Source organism: Protopterus annectens, chromosome 2.part1, assembly GCF_019279795.1.
Source record: "Protopterus annectens isolate FY-2018-M chromosome 2.part1, PAN1.0, whole genome shotgun sequence".
NCBI classification, from domain to species: Eukaryota; Metazoa; Chordata; order Ceratodontiformes; family Protopteridae; genus Protopterus; species Protopterus annectens.
In genome coordinates this window covers 453,413,067-453,438,502 of record NC_056729.1, presented here as the reverse complement: position 1 = coordinate 453,438,502, position 25,436 = coordinate 453,413,067, and the positions used below count along the sequence as shown (strand labels likewise).

The window sequence follows — 25,436 nt, the reverse complement described above, 5'->3', positions numbered from 1 at the left end:
TGACTATGCATTTTTGGCATTTAACTTTAGGCCGTGGCTCTGGCACCAGTTATCCGTTTCTGTGAGACCCTTCTGAAGGATATCTGTGTCAGATGTGTTTTCTACTATGGCCCAGTTTGCAGTCATCTGCAAACTTTGTCAGCTATAACCCTCCTGTGTTTGCTTGTACTTCGGAAAAGTAGATGCCAAACAAGAGTGGGCCCAGGACTGAGCCCTGTGGGACACCACTTGTGACAGGCTTTGAGTCTGACATGGCGCCAGCAACTCTGACCCTGTGGGTTCTGTCACTCAGCCAGTTTGCAACCCATCTTGTGATGTATGGGTTAACATTTAAGCTGATGAGTTTTTCAATGATACCCGAGTGGGGTATTGTATCGAAGGCCTTAGCCAGATCGAGGTAGGCTGTATGGACTGCCTTTCCCTCATCAATGGCTTTGGTGACTGTTTCAAAAAGTCAACCAAGTTTAAAAGGCATGATCTGCCTTTGACAAAGCCAAACTGGGTTGGATCCAAAGTCTGCAAATTCCCTATGTCTTTATTTATGAGGTCCATTATGATCCTCTCCATGGCTTTGCAGATAAGGCTTGTCAAGCTAATGGGCGGTAATTTCCAGGGTCTGTGGAGGCACCGCCTTTGTGAAGTGGGACCACAGTTGCAGTGCGCCACTCCTGGGTGCGTATCCAGAGGTAAGACTTTGATTAAACAGCTGTCCTAGCTGTGGGTTTAATTCCTCATTGAGTTCGTGGAGCACACAGCCGGGGACACCATCGGGTCCCATGGATGCTGTGTTTTTTGCTTTGGAGAGAGCAGTTTTCACTTGGGCGCTGGAGATGTTTGGGGGCTGCACTCATTTGGTATAGATATCTCTCCTTTTGGGGAGGGGAGAAGTTTGCACTGAACCTGTCAGCCAGTATGTTGGCAATGTCTGTAGGATCAGTAATCTTCACATCATTTTGAACTAGTTCTGAGCATATCTGGGAGTTTGCCCCTAGGTTTCTAACATAGCTAAAGAAGGCCTTATGATTGTCTTTTGAGTCTTTAGCTATTTTTCTCTCGAAATTTGCTTTGGATGATTTTATGAGAGCTCTTAGTTTTTACTTATAGTGATCAAGGGTGTCTTACCTTTTAAGGATTTTGCTCTATCTTGTAGTAGCTTCCTCCTTTTGTTGTAGAGCTTGTTTATGGCTGGGGTCCACCAGACTGGACGCTTGCCTTTGGTACAAAGAGTCTTTGTTTTGCTTGGGATTGCCTTATCCATGCAGTCCTGCAGGTGCTGGTAGAAGGCGTTTGTAAGTGATTCAGCGGCTTGAGTATTGTTTTCCGCCGCTCGGGGCCTGAAAGGAGACCACACTAGTCTTTAGAAGTGTGAAGTCGGCTTTTGAGAAGTTCTTTACTGTGGTCTTTTATTTCAGGTGGGGTGGGATGAGGACCTCCAGCGAGATTAGTTTGTGATCTGATCTCACCAGTGAGGGGTATACTTCGGTGTTGAACATTGTGCTCCCATGTTCGTGATGATGAGATCAAGTATGTTATCTCCTCTTGTGGGGATGGTGACTAGTTGTTCCATGGCATTTGAGTTTATGAATTCCAGGAACTTTTGGGATAGGGTGTTTGGGCTTGAGTAGTGTTCCCAGTCTATATTAGGGTAATTGAAGTCACCTAGTATGATGGTGTTCGGTGATACATTTATCCCCTCTAGTGTTTTCAGGAAGGCCATGTGAGTTTCCTGAGTTTGTGAGGGTGGCCTGTAACATGCTACAATTTGCAGAGCAGTCTTGCCTATGGTTAATTGCACCTGGATGGTCTCCGATGCATCGTGTTGACACCAGTCTTGAGGTGTGGGTGTCCTTGATGAATATGGATACCCCCCCCCCTCCTTTCCTCGTATTGTCCGGATTTTGGGGCGGAACGCATGATATGAGGTAAAACCTGATAGCGCTGGGATGCTCTCAGGAGCCTTGAACCAGGTTTCTGTCACAGCACAGACATCGATGTTCTCCATACTGAGAAGGGCCTCGAGTGCGTGCATTTTGAGATTTAGACTTCTGGCATTGAGCAGCATTACCCTTAGTTTTTCCTTTTTGTGTTCTAGGGTGGTAGGTTTAGAATTTGAGCCTTGCCTAAAAAGGCACTATGGGGTGGCAAGAGCCTTTGCCAATATCCGGAATCCCAGGGTGACAGGTGCAAGCCGTCCCTTGAAGCAGCGTGGCTTGTCCAGCATGTCATCCCAGGCAGACAGATACTGGATCCCCTTTGAATGACACCAGTGTTTAAGCCAATTGTTAAAGCTGATCATCTTATCTCTGTATTGTGGCATCATTCTTGGTGAAGGTAGGATACTGCTCAAGGTCAGGGTCATACCTGCCTGGGCTACATAATCAGAGAGCTCCTCAATGTCTCTTTTCATGTAGTCCAAGGAGGTACGTCTCAGGTCGTTTACACCAGCGTGGACAATGACTGAGTCATATTTGTACCTGCTGTTGAGAGACCTGAGTGCTTGCATTATGTGGCGGATTCTAGCGCCCGACAGGCAGCTTACTGTGACCTTCTCCTTACTCAGTCTGGTGAGCGGGACATCAGTGTGTCTGACTATGGAGTCACCAATGACTAGTGTGTCTGGCATTGTGTTTGGCCTTAAGGGCTGTGACTGTTTGACACTCTGACTGTGAGGGCTATGTGTTGCGGGTGTTGTGTTCTGAGGTGGTGGTTTTTTGGGTGTCTGCTTTGGTGGCCTCTGCTGTTTTGGTAGGTTTTTTATCAGAGCCTCAGTATGTCTTTGTGTGTTTATGTGTATGATTTGAGGTTGTAATGGTACTATGTGAGACTGGGTCTATAGTGTGTGTGGTAACCTTCTCCTCCTGACTGGTCTTGCCAGTCCTATGTTGAGAGAGCTCAGCCTCCAGTTTGGCCGTATAGTTGCATCTCTCGCATGTATTTGTGTTTTGTGGGAGGAGGAAAGGGTTGTTCAGTGTACATGAGGCAATTGAAACATTGCCTCAATATTCCCAGGTTCACCAGCTGAGCAGGAGAGGACACTAGCAACTGATCCCTCGACATGCTAGAAGGGTAGACGAAAAACTTTAAAAAGATTCGGGACGTGGGTGACCGAGAAATGGGGGTTGCCTTTTGGGGTACTATCTATGACAAGAGTGCCGTATCAAGGTAATAAGTACTGTAGGAGCAAGTGCTAGGTTTAATAGATAGAGAATAGTATACTTGGAGTCAAGTAGAGTTGATCTTTTTAGTTATAGGATACGCTGATTTGATCAGTAGTATAGTTCGAGGAAGGTAGTTTTAAGGGAAAATTTGAAGAGTGGACTTTAGGTAGCCGAATAGTTTAAACCTGCTTAACCAGCACTGCCCTAGTGTGCAACAGTGGCAGCTCCGCGCTAAATCGCTCTAAATCGCACTAACGCGTTTAGCTGCTTTATACCAGGGGCTGGAAAAGCTAGAAACTGGCCCAAAATGACCAATAAACTACTAGTTACTGGCTGAAACCTCACAAAACTGGACAAAGGCAGCTCAATGCTTCCCACTCCCACTGGTAAGCAAGGTAGCTTCCCTTCCCCAAATAAGGCAAGGAAACAGTACACAGGAACTACAACCAAAGCCCAGGAATCAGCAACTCTGAAACTGGACTAAACTAGTAAAGCAGGAAAGCAAGGTAGCTTCCCTTCCCCAAATAAGGCAAGGAAACAGTACACAGGAACTACAACCAAAGCCCAGGAATCAGCAACTCTGAAACTGGACTAAACTAGTAAAGCAGGAAAAACAAGAGATATTTTTTCTTTTTTTTCACAAAACAGGCAGAAACAGGTACAGCAAACACTTATAAATGCTATGAATCAGCTACTACAGCTTACACAGAAGAATTTGCTACAAATACAGTCAAATAGTAACAAACAAGGATTCCAAGTGCAATATTAAGTTAAATGCAGTAAACACAGCTTCAATGTAACAGAAAAGGCAGGTGAAATACAGTTGCTAGGTATTCAGATGTGGAAAGCAACAAAAAATATACTTAGTATCAAGAAAAGTCGCTTATTCAGCTCTCTGCAGCCTGAATTACTCTGCTGGCCCACGTGGAGTCTGTGCTGAGTAGGTACAAGCTGAAAGTTTTATACCAGGGGGCTGGAAAAAGCTAGAAACTGGCCCAAAACGACCAATAAACTACTAGTTACTGGCTGAAACCTCACAAAACTGGACAAAAGGCAGCTCAATGCTTCCCACTCCCACTGGTAAGCAAGGTAGTTTCCCTTCCCCCAAATAAGGCAAGGAAACAGTACACAGGAACTACAACCAAAGCCCAGGAATCAGCAACTCTGAAACTGGACTAAACTAGTAAAGCAGGAAAGCAAGGTAGCTTCCCCTCCCCCAAATAAGGCAAGGAAACAGTACACAGGAACTACAACCAAAGCCCAGGAATCAGCAACTCTGAAACTGGACTAAACTAGTAAAGCAGGAAAAACAAGAGATATTTTTTCTTTTTTTTTTTTTTTTCACAAAACAGGCAGAAACAGGTACAGCAAACACTTATAAATGCTATGAATCAGCTACTACAGCTTACACAGAAGAATTTGCTACAAATACAGTCAAATAGTAACAAACAAGGATTCCAAGTGCAATATTAAGTTAAATGCAGTAAAAACAGCTTCAATGTAACAGAAAGGCAGGCAAAATACAGTTGCTAGGTATTCAGATGTGGAAAGCAACAAAAATATACTTAGTATCAAGAAAAGTCGCTTATTCAGCTCTCTGCAGCCTGGATTACTCTGCTGGCCCACGTGGAGTCTGTGCTGAGTAGGTACAAGCTGAAAGTTTTATACCAGGGGCTGGAAAAAGCTAGAAACTGGCCCAAAACGACCAATAAACTACTAGTTACTGGCTGAAACCTCACAAAACTGGACAAAGGCAGCTCAATGCTTCCCACTCCCACTGGTAAGCAAGGTAGCTTCCTTCCCCAAATAAGGCAAGGAAACAGTACACAGGAACTACAACCAAAGCCCAGGAATCAGCAACTCTGAAACTGGACTAAACTAGTAAAGCAGGAAAGCAAGGTAGCTTCCCTTCCCCAAATAAGGCAAGGAAACAGTACACAGGAACTACAACCAAAGCCCAGGAATCAGCAACTCTGAAACTGGACTAAACTAGTAAAGCAGGAAAAACAAGAGATATTTTTTCTTTTTTTTCTTTTTTTCACAAAACAGGCAGAAACAGGTACAGCAAACACTTATAAATGCTATGAATCAGCTACTACAGCTTACACAGAAGAATTTGCTACAAATACAGTCAAATAGTAACAAACAAGGATTCCAAGTGCAATATTAAGTTAAATGCAGTAAAACAGCTTCAATGTAACAGAAAGGCAGGCGAAATACAGTTGCTAGGTATTCAGATGTGGAAAGCAACAAAAATATACTTAGTATCAAGAAAAGTCGCTTATTCAGCTCTCTGCAGCCTGGATTACTCTGCTGGCCCACGTGGAGTCTGTGCTGAGTAGGTACAAGCTGAAAGTTTTATACCAGGGGCTGGAAAAGCTAGAAACTGGCCCAACAGGACCAATAAACCACTAGTTACTGGCTGAAACGTCACAAAACTGGCCAAGAGCCAGCTCAATGGTTCCCACTCCCACTGGTAAGCAAGGTAGCTTCCCTTCCCCCAAATAAGGCAAGGAAACAGTACACAGGAACTACAACCAAAGCCCAGGAATCAGCAACTCTGAAACTGGACTAAACTAGTAAAGCAGGAAAAACAAGAGATATTTTTTTCTTTTTTTTTCACAAAACAGGCAGAAATAGGTACAGCAAACACTTATAAATGCTATGAATCAGCTACTACAGCTTACACAGAAGAATTTGCTACAAATACAGTCAAATAGTAACAAACAAGGATTCCAAGTGCAATATTAAGTTAAATGCAGTAAAAACAGCTTCAATGTAACAGAAAGGCAGGCGAAATACAGTTGCTAGGTATTCAGATGTGGAAAGCAACAAAAAATATACTTAGTATCAAGAAAAGTCGCTTATTCAGCTCTCTGCAGCCTGGATTACTCTGCTGGCACACAAACGTTAATTAACTCACTAAGATGGACATATAAAACAAATTCATGGTACACCACTCTGGAAGCTCTGGTCTCGCACCTGGCAGTCATTTGCAGGTGCTTTGCACCTATAGCCATACCTAGTTAGGCTCTTTGCTATTATGCTACCATCTTCAAATTACAACGTTGTGACTGAATAGTTATAAAATGTTGTTTTACTGGCCTTGTTCTTGAGTGGACCTATATAATGTTATGTCCACCACTGCAGGTTTTCTCTAAGAGTCCTTCCTCCATTCTCCCTGCATAATTGTGTGATGCTATAATAACTCACTATAACTGCAAGAGACACAGACAACAAAAAAAGACCAGGATGTAGCCTGAGATGTGGCTGAGTGCATCACAACTGGAGTCATTTCAAAGGATTCAAGTGCGTTTTTTTCAAGGACTCAAGTCAAACATACAATCATATATGAGCAGCATGTGTAAGTTAAAGGGGATTGATACCCCCCCCCCCAACACCCATCAGCTGATTCTTTAATACTTTTGAGATAACGGTGCTTACGTTTCACCAGTCCAAACAGAATGCCAGTACAGAGAGGCATCATTTCCCTGTACCTCAGGCTTCACTATCCATCCTTGAACCACATGTAGTACATCTGTTTAACACTTAATGCATGAAGGAGAGTAGATGATAATCAGTACCATGCTCTCCTACTGGCAGACAAAATAAACATATCAAACACCATAATAAACTGGAATTGTCCAGAGTCAATCATTCAGTTTTACCAAATAACAACCTACAGCAGAAGAGCTGCTATTTACAAACACATCTTTATGATTATCACAAAAGGCAAAAATGCCTCACACATAAAATAAAGAGCCATTCAGATACGACAAGCCAAAGATTTACTAAGCTTTCCATTTAAGGTCTTGCTGCCTAAACTTTTAAAAAACTTTAAAGACTTTTTTTTAATGTTTATAATAACAAAGTACAAGACATTGTTATAGGGAAGTCAGATAAATCTATGTAATTCCTATACTGATGTAACATAGTGATTTCATAAGTTACAAACAATATCAAAGTGGAAGAGGTCAATATTCTGGTTGTGCAGGATATAACAGATGCCCCATTTTAGCATTCCACTGGAAGGCAGTCATAATTATACAGACGAAGCCTATATTCTTACAGAGACATGGGCCACTTATCCAGGAAGGTGGTTTTCCTTCTACAGGAAAGCTACGGAAAGATGAGGAAATAATTGAAAGAAAAGTTGAAAAGGAACTGGGTGAATCAAAAGAGGAAGGTGAGATTTAGAAGAATGGATTTGGATGGCACCGTGGATAGGTCTCTCACAGCAATAGGTTCCAGAGTTCAATTCTTGGCTGGGGTGTCTTCTGTGTGGAATCTGCATATCCTCCCTGTGTTTGTGTGGGTTTCCTCCAGGTGCTCCAGTTTCATCCCTCATCCCAAAAACATGCATTAGGTGGATTGCACACACTAAATTGGCCACAGGGTTGAGTGTGCATGTGATTCTGTGATGTGGAAGAACTGCCACGGCAGGGCTAGCCACCTGGCATGGTAAACCCTGGCTCTCGATGACTGACACTTTTGAACTGACACTCCGACCCCATGTGCAAAAATGAGAAAAACAGGTTGTGGATGGATGGATTTTGAATACAAGAGAGTGATTAACAAAAGGTGCTGAGCAGAATACATCAAACTTGAGCAGCAGAAAATTACCTTCCCATGAAGCTTTTCAGCCCCTACCCCCACCACAAGACAAACAAAAAAAAAAAATATATATATATATATATATATATATATATATATATATATATATATATATATATATATATACATACATACATATACATACATACATACATACACACACACACACACACACACACACACATATACATATATACATACACACACACACACACATACATACAGACACACACACACATATATATATGTATATGGTTTACTATGGGAATGTCAGATCAACATTGGTCGAACGTTTACAATGTCGACCTTAAATGTTGAATTCGAAATTCCGAATAGTAACCCAGAACGAGACTGAATATATTGAACTCCATGGTTCGATGTATTCGACATAGCAGGACGTGAAGTCGCTCACCTCCTGCTATGCACAGTAATGTACCGTTGAACATTACATTCAATGGTACGTTAATTCTACTATTTTGCAGAGGGACTACTCCTCCCTGCACCCCCCACACCCCTTGCACATTAAATATACCAATTCTGAGATCGCACTACAATGAGGAACTGGGCTAATTCCCTGTTCCTCACTGAAGTGTGAAGTCTTAGTACGGCACTTGCTGAAAGGTCGAGTGCCCCATGCAACTCGACTAAATGTGGTCGAACACTTTTGGTTCGGTTTCCTGCCCCTTGAAAACCGTGATTTCGACAATCAGCTGTTCCACTGACTGCCATTCAGGTAAGTGATAGTAAACCTATATATGTTATACATTTATCCTAATCAACTTCAGCAGGAACATCATCATCATTACACCTCCATTGTCCTTATCGTCACTTTCATCATCTTCCCAGATGCAGAGATTACACCAACAATTTTTGTGCCAGCATCAAATCATTAACTGTGTAACAGGCACACAAATGCCCTTTACTATAGGGCTGTCACTGAGATGAATCATATACCCCTAGATTCCTTCCTAAAAGTGATCACCCCACAGTATACAGCTACTATTACAGTGTACACTTGTGCTGTTACACTGCATGCCAAGAATTATACTAGTAATCTTTCATTTTGCTTTTACCTTTTAACTAGAATGTTGTTTGTCTTTTCGGCTTTTCCCGGTTAGGGGTCGCCACAGCGGAACTCTGGTCCGCTAATGATTGGCAGTCAATTTTTATGGTGCCGAGTTGCCAGCCCGATGCCCAACCGTCAGCGAAGGCACACCCATTCACACGTCTTTAACTGCATTTTATTTATTTATTGAGAAGCCTATTGACTGACTGTGCTCCATTTTGCGCTACTTCAGGTGTTGAAATCTTCTGCAGTCTTCAAAAACCACCTACCCCTACAAACTGTTTATGCCAACAATTGCATCCTGAGAAGGTGGGATCAGTTGGCAAGGAGTCTGAAGTAATTAGACAGCTGATCAACCTGCAGTAAATACAAGTCCATGTTTACTATCCTTAATAAACAGAAGTTCAGTAAAGTAACTACAGTAATCTATGTTAGAATCATAAAGCACATTTTACAGGAGGATAGCATAGCTACAGCAAAAAGAAATAGTAAAACATTCATTGTGTGTGAGCTTTAATTGTAAACACGTACCCAACATACAAATATTGACAAGAAAATAGTCGATTTCTACTTTGATTTAAGTGATACCAGGAAACATTCTTCTCAGTTTCCCTAACTTTGCAGAATATCCCTGTTTTGCCTCATATGTTTCCCTATCTTTCACAATGTTTTTTACTTTCTGTTAAATCACTAAGACTTCAGTCAGTCAACAATGCCAGACATTACAGTTTCACACTTCTTATTGCTAAGGAACAGGTATGATGTTATAGCATCTATTGATTTACTTTTTTAAATGAATTAAAGTAATATTTAAAATTGGCCCGGATTATGGATCTTAGCTTTGTCTAGAATTCTTGAGCAAAAAAATTGAGAAGTGAACCAGGTGCATGATGAAACAGTAACTGCATCCTTCCTTTGGAAGCAATGGAGCAGAACTGCTAACAGCAGGCTGCCATAAGTTATAGACAAAATGTGGAGCAGGGGGACTTTTCACAGCAGAAAGCATGCACTCATATGTTATCTAGAAACACCTCAAAGATTACAAATTTCAGGGACCCAAAATAGATACAACAAATGTGATTCAAACTGATAAATTTTAACAAGTTTCATAAACATAAACACAAAGATGACTATGACAACCTGGTTAGCTCTACAATGTTTGAGTGATTGAATTGCTTATCTGCTTGATTGTTTGTTTGTGTCTTTCGCCTTTTCCCGGTTAGGGGTCGCCACAGTGGAACTCCGGTCCACTAATGATTGGTAGTTGATTTTTATGTGCGGAGTTAGCAGCTCTGATGCGCAACCTTCAATGAAGGTATGCCCATTCACGCATGTCTCCACGCAGAAGACGCTCTAGCTGAGAATCGAACCGGACAGCGTCTTACTGGGAGGCAACAACGCTACCGCAGCACTATAACAAACAAGTTAAACAACCTTTGTAAACTTCTTCACCAGTATGCAGGATATGTTAGGATATTCCAATGTTCTATCAAACCTTTGACTAAACACATACCTGTTTGGTGAACTATCTTCAGACAGCAAGATACCAACACATGAACACAAAATTCTAATCTTCAAGTTGTTAAGAAACTGATGCCATAGACAGGGGATTCAGTGCCTGATAGACTAGGGGAGATTTGCGAATAACCAAGCTACATCTCTTTCCCTGGGGAGTACCAAGCTACACTTCTGTCCTTGGGGAGTACAAACACCTCCAAACAAGGTATCTGTATCCATGCAGTCTCCTTTTTAGACCACCTAAACTCTGATGGAATAAGATTCATTAAACCACCCAACCAAACATATAACAATGAAAGCAGTGGCGACTGGTGACTTCAAATCAAAGGGGGGCTGCAGGAGACAGGTGAATGGGTGGGGTCATTGGAAAGGGGTGTGGCCAACTAGAAAGGGGAGGAGTTATGCTCAAAAACACAAAAACTGTAACTTTAATTAAATATGCTGCCCTGGGTGCCAAACCTGCATTATGAGAGTGCAATCAAGACAAAAAGAATTGTAGAAGAAAAAAATATTTCAATGCATTGGCTGCATGACAGCTTACTTAATATCTAGATGGAAACAAAAAGGTTGTGAGGCATGAATAAATAAATTACTTTTAAATACATTACTGGAATGCCAGTCAAAATCAAGTATAAGAAAAACAAGCAGCACTCAACTCAAACCACTTCTCCTTGCACTGCAGTTCTAATTATAATTTATATTCAGTTTTATTAAAGTATCAAGTGACATGTTGAAAGTAGCAATATCTGTGATACTCCCACTTGTAAAAATGTTTCTTATCCAAAAAAAGACCTGCTGCCTGACAACTATCTACTTGTTTCATGGGGAAAACATGATCAAAGTAAAAAATGAAAAGCAAACAAGAACCAAGCTCAAGATACACTGCTTACAGGATTACTGTACAGGTAATGGACCACCCATGATAGATTGGCATTCTGTTTGGTTTACAGGTAAAGCCTGCAAAGTTGACTGCAAGTCTCCAACAAATGTAATGAGCTTCTTAAAATAACGTAATCCTGTCCTTTATTACAAATACTGTCATATGAATTTCAATACCCAAGGCTTAAACATTATCTAGTTATGTAAGTATTCTCTGCATGGCAACAACAGAAAGGCTTTCAATGTTGGCAATTCTTTAACAGTATGCTTATTAAAGCTTACTTGCATCTTACAATCTCAGACAAGCTTACCTGATGGTCATTAAAAGTATTGCTACTTAAACACAGAGCAACAGGCACTTTCTGAGTAATAATAAGCATAAATCAACAGTATAAAAATATGACAGAAACCAGAACATTCTGCAAAATTAAGGACAGTATGAAAGTAGCACTTGTGTCCACCTTGGATGCGGGGATACTCTGCACATTTACACTGCAGAACTGCTCCTTGCCTTGCTTGGACACATCCAGAGTCATTACATGGGGGAGTGGGGTGCAACAAGTAGGTCACAATTTGAAATGTCTCTGGTTGACTGTGATGGCCCGGACACATTTGTCATACCTCTCAACCTCAGAACAAGAAATATGGACAGGGCCATACATAGAACTGGGACAAAGGCCCAAAAATAAGGACAATTTTTAAATATTGCACTTATAAACTTAGAAAGATAATAGAATAGTAGGTCTTGCATTAGTATGAATTTTCTGAATGGTATGAAATCTGAAACTCAAATGTTTGTCATTATTTTCTAACTTCAGTCTTTAATGATTTGCCACTAATTTGCCAAAAAACACAATTTTATGAAAAATGGACCAAAAATGTGATGCGAAAATATAAAATAGTCATACAATACAGCTGGGAACCTGTCAAAGAAGGGACACTTTTTTAATATTAGTACTGCTAACTTGAGCAGCTGACAAAATAAAAGAATCTACATGCATTTGTGAAATAAAAGTAATCTATAACTCTGACTATTACAGTTATTTAAGCCCTCCACGTTTTCTTCCAAAATTGTGATTTTGTGGTGGGATTATTAGGGGAAGAGCAACATTTTCAGCCAAAATCGGGGACGGTTGAGAGGTTTGGATATGCCTAATTCTATAAAGCAATTTATTTGCACGTACCTCTCAACCTGTTAATGCAGGAAATCTGGACAAGGCCAAATATAATGGGGGAACATATAAACAGTACTATAAATTGTTGTATAAACTGAGACAATTGATAGAATAACAGGTATTGCTTTAGCAAGCATTTTTCTGAAGGTTATGAAGTCTGAAACTCAGTGTCTGTCATTATTTAGTGACTTAATTCCTAAATTATTTGCCAGAAAACCACACATTTTATGAGGAACAAGCCAAAAATAAGAAGCAAAAATCTACTTATGCTCTGAAAATCTGGACAGTTGAGAGGTATAGTTCAGCCGAGGCTGTCTTTGGGTTTGCCACCCTTCCCCTTCATAAAATCATGGTCGAATGGAGCCTCCCCCCTGCAGTCATTCCAGTGAACCATTACTTGGCTATTTCACCCCATTTACCATAAACACTAATGTGCATACTGCTTTACTTCTACGATGATTTGGACTTCATTTGAAAGTTTTATTTTGCATTTTGCAGCACAAACACTAAGACATCTGCTAAATAAAGCAATGCAATCTCACAATGAAAACAGACTTAGCATTAAAACTTATCTGCCCTTGAAACTCACTTTCATTGAAACTCACATACAAAGAAAATACATTTTGCCAGTGGCAGATAACGATTAACTTTGGGCTGTTTTCAAATCATAGGCCCCTTGCACACGAAACATACACATGGTCTTTGATACACCTTCCTGGATTGTATTAAATTATATTCCTTGTACATTATAGTACAGTTGTTAGAGGGCATTTTGAACATTTTTCCAGTAAACAATGAAACAAAATGCATGCACCAATAATGACAAAACTGCCCAATTCAGAACATTTCTATCATAAAAGTCTACTCAAACTTCTACAGTCCACCAGTATCGGTAAATATGCACAATCTCTGAAGAAGTAAAAGTCATCTAAATAATTCCACATTAAAGAAATCTGTAACTAATGAAGAGGTTGCTGCTAGCAAACAACTTTATATGTCATTGTTTCATCTACAAATAAAGTACCTGTTGCCCTTGAGGAATAATTTGCCTAAGTTGCAATTAAAGAAACGATAAGCTAGTAATATTGCAATAGGGAATGGATGGCAAACTGATAACAGGTTCATAGTTACTAGGTATCTTCAAAAAGGACTTCAGAATCCACCCCTTTACAATACAGTACAGTATGAGCAATGCATCTACTTACTGTGGGAGTAGAACCCACAGCCTTCTGCATCAAAAGCAAGTGCACTACCTATTATGCTATTAACAACGCAAGCAGACTTGGCATAAGCAGCATTAAACTTTTGTCCCCCTGCAGCTCTCAGCTTCTTGTAAAATCTACTTGACACTCAGCTGCATCTCTGAACTTTGCAGCACAAGAAATCTAAAATTTAGGGGGGGGGGGGCAAAAGACCAAAACATAGTGACACATTTTAAACATTGCTTGTATAATGTTGGAAAGTTGTTAGAATAAAATGCTGTGTTACCACCATGCATTTCACTGCCAAGTATTGAACCCAGGACCCTGTGCAAAACAGTTAGAGCAACATACCAGTATGCCAAATCATCTGTTTTATGAAAGAAAGGAAGACTGAAACTTAAGTGGCTACCATTTAGCGAATTCAGTTCTCACCATAGCTGTCAACATCTTAGCAGAAAACACCTGAACAAAGTCGATAATGGGGGAATACAGCCCCCACACATATTCAGTGAGTTCAATTATCACCATAGCTCTTAACCTTGGCACAAAAAAACCTGGACTAAGCCAATAATGAGGGAATACAGTAAACAAATAGGGACAAATATACATTGAGGACACCAGAGCAAACCCACACAAACACAGGAAGGACATGCAGACTCCACACAGAAGGCACCCCAGCCAAGAATCAAACCAGACAACCTGTAGCTGTCAGGCAACAATGCTACCACTGCACTACTAGCTGTGTTAAGTAACAAATACAGAAAACACAGATTTTATGAGAAAGAACAAATATGAGGCAAAAATCTGCAAATGTTTTACAAATTATGGTGGGTAGGGAATTCAGGCTCTTGTCACTTGGGCCAAAGGTACAGGGTTCAAGCCTAATTCTCTACCCACCACCATGTAGCAACTGGGGCATTTTAGACACACACACACACACACACACACACACACACACACACACACACACACACACACACACACACACACACACCCTGTACACTCCTCCATGAGCTAAGGTAGTAGAGGTAGGGCCTCTGCTTGGCAGCTAAGTCCCGTAGCGGTCCTCTGCAGCAGCCCGGCGATTCCCTGTCCTCCATAAACAGCCTGCGCAGGCTTTCTGGGTCTCCCCGCAAGACATGAGTAGGCTGGAGCCTCCAGCCTGTGGGCGATACAGTCCGGTGTTCTTCCGGTCTGTGCGGTCATCACAGCACAGACCTCTGGGCTGGCAGGGCGGAGTTCCCTGCCTTCCCTATCTGGACTGCCTAACAGAGCAGTCTGGAATTCAGGAATGAAGCACGCATGCGTGCGTGGAGTTCTGGACTGCCTAACACAGCAGTCAGGAACTAAGCAAACATGCATGGAGTACCGGGACTACTCGTAAGATTTATTTTAAGTTTATATTTTATTTTCTACAGTGAGGGAATTTAGTTTATTCTTTTTACAGGTGGGGGGGGGGCGCCCCTGATGTATTTAAGCTCCTATTCTACTTGCATGACAAATAAATCCACACTGCTACTGAGACATGTATTGAACAGCCTGAAAGAATAATGCAAACACAAGTGTCTTCTTAATGTTGCAGCCCTATGGATGTGGGGTGGTGTATCCATATATATGAAAATACTACAGGAGAATCATCTCAGTATGTAATTATTATAATCAAGGACACCGATTATACATTTACAAAATTCTGCCATACTTTTTCTAGATCAATAAGTGGACAAGAAGATTTCTTAAAATGTAGTAAAGGACTTACATGTCAAAAATAATACATGATTACTAGATACAACGGTAAAAGTCACTGCTGTATTATGGAAATTAGGCTCCTTCTCCTCCCACACAGAGTGTACACTATTTATTACTGAATGACCATGAAACAATGCATTTTAAGTTAGCATCAACAGAAACAAAGTAAAACAAATCTTTAGACAGCAATTAATTGCATCTTACATGAAACAAATCCTGTGAATATTCTTTAAAACAAAAGCAAAAAAGCATGAGACTGACACTGGGTTTGTGCGACTCCCCAAAGAACATAAATACACAGGAAAGTGTAGTGGTAAACTTGTACATTGGGAGTTATAAAAACTAAATTATGCAAAATAAAAGATGCCTCGTATGAAATTCATAAAGAATCTAGTGTAAATATACAATTAGTATAACACAGTTCACTAATCACATAAAAACACATCCAAGGGCCAACTATGAAACTGGTCTTGTCTTCCAGGTTGAAGGCATTAAGCAGACATTCCACCATTGTGTATGGAAATTCAAAAGAACTAACTGAGAATGTTAACACTCTACTAGTAAAAAATTAACCTTAAGGAACTATCAAATATTCTGTATGGCAATTTTTATAACAATTGCAGAGTACCAGAAGACCTAGAATTTTCTCCCATTTCTTAATGAGGTAAAGCAACTAGGCACAATTTATTTTTCAAAGATAATCTGCCTACCGAGTGACTGCTGTTAAATTGAGACCAAAGAAATTAAACCCAGGATTACGGGATGAAGCTCATTAGCAACTTATAAACTCAACTGTCTACACTGCTAGATAAAATTAAAGTGCACACACACACACACACACACACACACACACACACACACACACACACACACACACACACACACACACGCTCACACAAACTAGATTGTCTGGTTCAGACAATATTCCTGGCAGATTCGTAAGATTCCTTCATACTGTCAGGGATCATCTTATTAAACTTTTACCAACTTTAACACCATCTTAACAGCACAGTATATATTATACAGCTATAGAGATGAATGGTCTTGCTCTCAGTGCATAAACAAGATAATGTCTTAGAACCTGATCACTATAATTATGAGCCTCATATACATACAAAGTGATTAAAGAATAATGGAGCTCATCTACATAACCAGCCTTAGGCATAGGCCAACTAGGTGGCCGCCTAGGGCGCCGCTCTAGCAGGGGCGCTTTTCCAGTATTTATTTGGTGTAAGTAGACCAGGATGGGGGCACCAGGTGGTGTGGAGGGGCGCCGTGGAGCCCTTTTGCCTAGGGCATCAGTTGACCTAAGGCCGCTCCTGCTCATCTAAGTACATTCTGGGGATTTGGTCTTTATCAGCATGCATTTGTTAAAAGAAAATCATGTCTACGAATTATTATATAAGTTTTAGGAGGTTGCAGATGCACTGGATAAAGGCTTTACAGTTCACATAAACCATATGCGTTTTGCTAAGCCCTTTGGCAATATATCACCATCAGGTGTTGTTGATAAACATATGCCTGATTTACTTACTGAGTAGAAAAACCATTTAAAAGTGGTTAACTGACAGAAAACAAGTTAATATAATAAAAGTGGTTAACTGACAGAAAACAAGTTAATATAAACCAAATAGAAGTTGAGTTTGCAGGTAACCAAACTGTAGTGGTATATTTATTTTTTGAGGGTGATATAAAAAAATTAATTTATAAAACGTATGTGACCCTACTCAAGTGACTATCAGTGTTCTGTAGAGCTGTGTGTGCAATCTATTACCATGGGGATATATTTCACCTTGTTTCAGGGTAAGGAAAATAACTCAGATCCCTAAATATGCAGATGCCTGTGAACTTGGTGATATAGTAACATGTCCTGTAGATAAATGTGTGTGAAAGAAGATTAGATAAAATGCATGTCTGGTACAACAGCAGACACTGAGTATTAAGAAATTCAACAGAATCCATTTTGTAAAAAAATTAAAACAACTACAAAAGAGAAGGTCAAGCACAAAAAAAAAAAAACATATTATATTAGATACTTTAGGATCAAGAATAGCAAACTTGGCTATGACCAAAGCTTGCAGCCACAGTAGTCTGAAAGGATTATGTTCAAGACTCAGAGGTGTGCAAAGTCCCAAAGTGTGCAATACAAGCTTTTCATCAATGGGAAAGACAAAGCTTTTATGTAAATTCTACTTAATTATTTTAAGTTGCAAATTATAGTGTGGCGATAATCTTTTTCACTAAAAGATGGACAAAAAGCACAAAGGTACAAAAAAGTATGTCTGTATTTTTTTTTTTTTGGTTTGTTCTTGGATCTTAATCTTGTAGCTTTATTTACAGATGTTGGAAGATTGTGCATTACTGTAAAATTTTAGCTTTGTTATACTGCACTTCTATCTCCACAAGAATAATTATTTACAAAAGGTAGCTTTTTATATTTTGAACCCAGTCTGGGGCATCAGTCTTGCAGCGTAATTTACAGTTATGGGCAGAAATGTGAAATACTAACAGATTTGAGTCTCAATTAGTCATTTATTACAGCATTTTTCCATAAATAGCATTAATGGTAATTTTTTTACTTAGTCTGGTGCCTTAGTCAGTGTGGTGGGATTGCAATAGTGGTAGCACTGTAAATTTTGCTGCAGGATTTGTGCTTCAGTACTTTTTATAGCTGCATATAGCTGCTTAATGTTGCATTCGCATGCCTTTCTGTTTCCTTTGCTACTATTTTTCCTCACGTTCTTTGTGTCTGTCTCAGCCCCCACTAAGTTTCTGAAATTCTAACCATAGGACTAAACCTCCTCCCCCTTCTGCTGTTGTGGTTTTAAAATGCTGTGTCTCGAGCTTCTGCCCCTTATGATAATCTGACTTCTCAAGTCCATCCCTCCCTTCTTTCACTGCTATTGTCTAACTTATTTACTTACTTTTCCATCCACAGTTTTCCATATATCTGCAATACTAAGTGCCTACCCAGCAAACCATTATTGCTTGAATCCTGTATTGCACTTGAGTAAATTTCCCTTACTACAAATTGTTTCCTGCTCATCTTCCAGTGCTCCCATCTGCTTGGCATCCCCACCACACCCTGAGGCAGACCCAAGTTAAGCTTGCTCCATCCTTGACATGTAAAATATCAATTTTATTGTTTTGCATTTCAGTTAACTGCTTTTGAGTGCTACTACTTTGTCAATTTTGCCTTTAAATTATTTTAAAGGTCCCAAATATCTCAAATTGCTTTGTCAATATATTTTGTTTTTATAGCATGACACTTGCAAGCAATCTTTTTTGGTGTTTTTATGTCAAAGAGTTTAGCCATGCCTGTACAGACACAAACACACACAAAGTAAATTGTAGCTGTAAAACTACACTTAGAACTGAAACCTGCAACTTAGTGTAGCTAAAACAAAGCCATTGTATGGAGAAAACCTTAGAGCAGCTAGTTTGCACATTAAACAGCACTATTATCAAATCTTGGCACAATCTAACCAAGTTTAGTACCAAAAGCCAGAGACCACATAAGGAATCATCTGTATAACCCAGTCCCTGACCCACAGTAGCCCACCCAAATACAGGTCCGGACAACATGGATATGCAATTTCCAAATGGATATGTAGCCAGCTTGAAAGATATAACTATTCTGAGACAATGAATTGCCCGATATTCAGAGACAACCATTTAATCCTTAAAGAAATCTTGGCACAATCTAACCAAGTTTAGTACCAAAAGCCAGAGACCACATAAGGAATCATCTGTATAACCAAGTCCCTGACCCACAGTAGCCCACCCAAATACAGGTCCGGACAACATGGATATGCAATTTCCAAATGGATATGTAGCCAGCTTGAAAGATATAACTATTCTGAGACAATGAATTGCCCGATATTCAGAGACAACCATTTAATCCTTAAAGAAATGAATTCAGCATGAAATACATGCACAATTTGACCGGAGGCAAAAATCTTGCATACAAACAAATTTGTCAAGAACACACACACACACACACACACACACACACACACACACACACACACACACACACACACTACATCCACCACACATATAAACCAACTTATTCTGCGGTACTTTAAAGCAATCTTTCCAAACCTCAAAGATCTCCTAAGTCTATTAACTGCAATGTCTGTCCTCAGCAATCTCTAAAGCACTTACCAAAAACAAACGCCAAACACCACACATATGCTTACACCCAGCCCCAAAAGTAAAGTCCATAAGGCAAGCAAACACATTATCTGGGAGTCTTGTCATAGAACTCCATTCTATGATACACACATGACCCACTCACCAGACTGAACAAGAAGATAATGGTTAACTGCTTACCTTGTGCCGGGTTCCGTCAAGTTAATCACACACTCGGGTCACTACACCACAGGTACCACTATGATTCAATCATAGACCAGATGTGCATTAATGACCAGAAACTTACTTTCCTAGACTATATGAAGAGCTTTCTGAATACGTGTCCCAGGCAGTTACATGCCTTGCACTAATAAGCATTCTACTTTCACTGAGGATGATGCCACAATACAAACAAAATATTAAGGACTTCAATAATTGGCTTAGTTTCTGAAGTCTTTCCAGGGAATTCAATATTTGTCATCACGAAAGGACTTTGTTAACAAACCATGTTTCTTTAAAAGGATGGTCTGTACCCGTGTCCACTACACTTCTGAATAATGGCTAAAACTCTATACACCCCTTTAGAAACTTTTTAGGCAATGCCAAAACTGACATACCTACAGACATAGCAAATCAAACACAAAGAAGCTATAGGTGTTACTGCTCAATGCTAGAAGCCTAAACAAGAAACTGCAAAGCCTACAAGCTCTCCTTACTCTGAAGAATATAGAAATCTGTCCTATTACTGAGACATGATTTAAAGCCACAGAAGTACTCCAGCCGTTAAAGGCTTCAGTGCCTTTCACAATTTAGACTATCAGCTGTACAAACATGGACAGAAGTAGGCAATTCTCAGTTTGTATAACTCTGCATATTATAAGTCTAGGTTGGTTAAACAGGATGACGCCCTGGAATTTATTCAGATGCAAACCACCATAGACAAAGTCCCATGTCATATCCTAGCAAGCTATAGGTCACTGTCTATGTCCCTAGAGTCCCATAGCTCATACCTAGACCTACTGGGGACATGCACCTTTAAACCAAATACCCTACTCATGGTAGACTTTAATTACCCCTTTATATTCCATGTCACTTTTTCACTGGTGGAGTCAGACCGCAAAGCTGCTGCCTTCAAAATAAAAATCAACTCAGTAACCCAAACAAATCCTGTAACAGGTAGGAACTATTCCAAAACAAAAGTACATCCTATTACAAGATAGTTTGTCAAAATATAATGCTCCTCCCAATCCAGAATTCACAGAAACCTACACGAAATTGTTCATAGCGGTACAACCAAATAAATGGCTGTATAGAGGGTGCTGTACCTACCAAATGTAAGCTTAACACAAACTCTAAAAACAAGCCATACTGGTGGAATCTTAACTTTAATAATAAGATATAACAAAAGGAAAAAAGTAATGACTAAAACCAGGAAGTACAACTCCCATAATGATAGGAGCTCACTAATAAACTAAATAGGAAACTAAGACAATTAAAGTCCACTGAGGCAAATAAGGTCAAGATAACCATACAAACTAAAGACAACCATAAGACCTTCTACCAACTATGCCCAAACCCTCAAAGGCAGCATACAGCAGTAGCAAACTAGTGGTCAACAGTGCCACATTCACTGATCAGAGCTGCAGAGAATTTGCAGGCTGGAAAATGTAGTTCAAACTTTACTCCACCCACTCCCTCCTACCTATCCAATGAAATACCTAATGGCATAACCCCACCCCCAACCATTAACAGACAGCAGGTCCTGACGGCGCTCACCAAAGCCAAAAAACACATCCTCAGAAAACTTTGACAATATATAGGGATATCTCCAAAGTAGCTTGAAACATGAGCTACAGGACCACTTGAGTCACTTTTCAACTACAGCATCAAAACAGGCTTTGTACTATGAGAATGGAAGACTGCAATGCTTATCCCACTTCACAAGGGTATAACATAAACTGACCCCGGAGGTTGAAGACCTATTAATCGGATTAGTCTTATATGCAAAGCTATGGAATTAATTATTAAGGAAATGATCAGTAAAGACATAGGCAACCTTCAGATACTGGACTCAACCCAGTTTGGCTTTATCAAAGGAAGGCCATGCCTACTAAACCTGGTGGACTTTTTTGAGAAGGTCACCAAGGCAATGGATGAGGGGAAGATGGTGCATACCACCTACCTGCACCTGGCTAAGGCATTCAATATAATACCCCAGTTGGGTATAATTGACAAACTCATTGAACTGGGAACAAATCCCTGCATAACTCACTGGACTGCCAACTGGCTCACAGAAAGGACCCAGGACGTCAATTGGTCACCAGCGGGGTACCTCAAGGGCACAGTGCTGGGACCACTCCTATTTAGCATCCAGTTCTCAGAGGTAAAGGCTAATGTCAAGGAACTTTGGTTGACCAGGTTCACAGATGATTGCAAGTTGGGAGCCATCATATATCCCTCATGTCACAAGTATCTTACAAGAGGGTCAAAACAGACAAATGACTGGTGCCAACTTCACAAGTTAAAACTTAGTAGCAAGAAACATATTATAGTGCCATTTGGTAAAACTGTCATCCAGGCTAATTATTCCATTGATAGGACACCTCTGGCAGTTGACATGGAAGTCAGGGATCTGGAAACATATCTAGACAGTAATCTGTCCTTTGACTAACATGTGTCCAAGGAAGTAGGAAAATCATAGTTAAGAAGGGGTATGGCAGGTCCAAGATAGTTGTAATGCCACTTTATTCTGCCCTTATCTGACCCACCATCAGGTATAATGCCCCCTTCGTCATGTACCTGTCCAGACATATGCAACAGTTGGAATTCCGTTCCCTAACAGGAGAATCAGGGTACAAACACACTGTCCAATATGGATCGCCTTAAAGTCCTCTCTCTACACTTTGTCTCCTACAGGTTACTGTGAGATTATCTATGCCTGGTATACAAGGCATACTCAGATCCAGCTTTGATGGACCTTCTGCACATCTGCAAAATGAACAGTACCAGAACCACCAGATCTAAAGATTTAAATTACATTTGTGACATAAATAAGACATGTTGCCAAGACAAATATGTGACTCAGATGATTCCCATGCTGTGAAGAGGAATATGTCCTAACATTATTTAAGCTTAACCTTGACCAATGGATGGGAAATCCAACATTCACGCAGAGTCAGGCCCCCTTGTTTCTAATAGTTTAGGCTTAGTTACTGTCTGCCCCTCTCTAACATACACTCCCCTATAATCTCTAGAAACTTCCTAGCTAACATACCACCCTCCTAATAAATGGCCATGATATAACCAGGCTCAGTTGTGTCCCTGTGTATGTCTAGCCTTATAAAGGCCCTGGTGGTTATTAACCTGGCTCAGTTGTGTCCCTGTGTATGTCTAGTCATCCTTATAAAGGCCCTGGTGGTTATTAACCTGGCTCAGTTGTGTCCCTGTGTATGTCTAGCCTTATAAATGCCCTGGTGGTTATTAACCTGGCTCAGTTGTGTCCCTGTGTATGTCTAGCCTTATAAAGGCCCTGGTGGTTATTAACCTGGCTCAGTTGTGTCCCTGTGTATGTCTAGCCTTATAAAGGCCCTGGTGGTTATTAACCTGGCTCAGTTGTGTCCCTGTGTATGTCTAGCCTTATAAAGGCCCTGGTGGTTATTAACCTGGCTCAGTTGTGTCCCTGTGTATGTCTAGCCTTATAAAGGCCCTGGTGGTTATTAACCTGGCTCAGTTGTGTCCCTGTGAGGAATATGTCTAGCATTATAAAGGCCCTTGACCAATGGTTATTAACCTGGCTCAGTTGTGTCCCTGTGTATGTCTAGCCTTATAAAGGCCCTGGTGGTTATTAACCTGGCTCAGTTGTGTCCCTGTGTATGTCTAGCCTTATAAAGGCCCTGGTGGTTATTAACCTGGCTCAGTTGTGTCCCTGTGTATGTCTAGCCTTATAAAGGCCCTGGTGGTTATTAACCTGGCTCAGTTGTGTCCCTGTGTATGTCTAGCCTTATAAAGGCCCTGGTGGTTATTAACCTGGCTCAGTTGTGTCCCTGTGTATGTCTAGCCTTATAAAGGCCCTGGTGGTTATTAACCTGGCTCAGTTGTGTCCCTGTGTATGTCTAGCCTTATAAAGGCCCTGGTGGTTATTAACCTGGCTCAGTTGTGTCCCTGTGTATGTCTAGCCTTATAAAGGCCCTGGTGGTTATTAACCTGGCTCAGTTGTGTCCCTGTGTATGTCTAGCCTTATAAAGGCCCTGGTGGTTATTAGCCTAGTGTATACATATGAACCAATATGGAAATCAAAAGCCATATCTAGCCTAAACAGGAAAGTGTTTGCTTGCCCTAATTTGTTCCATTCCGGAATATATGGCTGCCATCTGCAGCTTTCAAAATAAAAAAACAATTCAATTAGAAAAGGTCCAAAAGATTCTTAACAAGAAAAATGTTTGGGTCACAAAACAAAACTTGTTCAGAAAGAGTAAGCTATACACTTGCAGGGGTCTCACATCAGATGACTAAGATGGCTGCACTAGGACTAGTTTTATCTTCATCTTCTAGTCATCCTCTACAACCTTCTAAAGTAGTGACTGAACATCAGACAAAGGAATCAAGGTGGCATTTCATTCCTGATTTGTACACAATAACTATATTTTCTGCTAATACTGCTAGTATGCATGCATACCACACTGTGCTACCCCACTTTTAAGATCATGGATATGATTATTATTTTTAGTCAAAAATCAGCAAACATCCTGTTGATACATTTCCATCAAACTGCTTAACACAAACGGCATGCAATCTTGTGGAGCAGACTCCTTCTCACCTTTCATGGGAATGACTGCAACACTTTGCTTGATTTCCATAAAAGCCTTGTGGGAACTATCTTAGTGTAGGAAGTGTTCTAACGTACTGCCTGTCAGGTATATAACAATGAGGCTTGTTGACGTATGCACCTAGCCCCAGGTCATGTTTGATGGTTCCATTATGCAATTTTCATCAAATTATTTGCAGTGTTATAAACTAAAAAACAAACAGATTCCATCTTGATTACATGATGTATGGCCTGAAATTAAAAATATCAGCACCTTCTAGGTCAGAACATTCTGAATATCTCAAACTAAAGTTATGGTTGTTATGTGCAAAGGTAATCAGCTTTTAACATGTTGGTGATGAGCATAACTTACAATAGATTACAACAATTCCAATCATGTCCTCAGAGGACAAAAGAACAGCAATTTGTCTAACAATAAACAGTATTTCAAACAACAAAAGTTACTGACAAAAGCATCACTACGTTTCAGAAACGTGGATTGCACTAAATGGATACAGAGGTGATCCCAAACAAAGCTAGTTTAATGAATAAGCCTTGTATATCTGCTAGTGCTGCCCTCTATTCCTTTCGCCATGTAGTTTCAGGCTGATTTGAGTCAAGTCAGTGTCAATTTTAAGGTATTTGTTTGAAAATGATACAATGAAGCTACCTAACACACTGCATAGGATTCCAACCTCAATAATACTCAAAATGAACTTACATACAGTGATCTCAAAGAACACTTTATTAATCCAACACCAAATAGCTCTGGTAACCTTCTAATCATTATCAAAAATATATAATTTAACCTAACTTAAAATATTTTTAAAAAGTATGATCCGGTTATTTACTTTTTATTGACTGGACTAATCCCACTAGGCACTGCCTATTTTCCAGGAAACTGTTAGGTCCCAAGTTGGCATTCATACTGAGAAAGAGAAATGTGCCCATGACATCAATGGAAACACCCTTAACCATTTTTTAATAGTGTCATGAGATCATTAATACCCACCTGAGCTACCACCAGTTCATGTAGGTTAGACTCATTTTAGCATACCATGCAAAGGAAGGTACAATCTGGAAAAACTGTGCTGCAACTTCAGTATAGAACTGGAAAATGTCCAAGAGTTTCATATGTGC

The 25,436-nt window shown here is 40.2% G+C and overlaps 1 protein-coding gene across 1 annotated transcript in view; it reads right to left on the bottom strand.

The window, feature by feature from the left end:
• Window positions 1-25,436, bottom strand: part of DCLK2 (doublecortin like kinase 2) — a 1,465,027-nt gene that overhangs the window by 1,437,423 nt on the left and 2,168 nt on the right. The gene's annotated exons all lie outside the window — the stretch shown is intronic.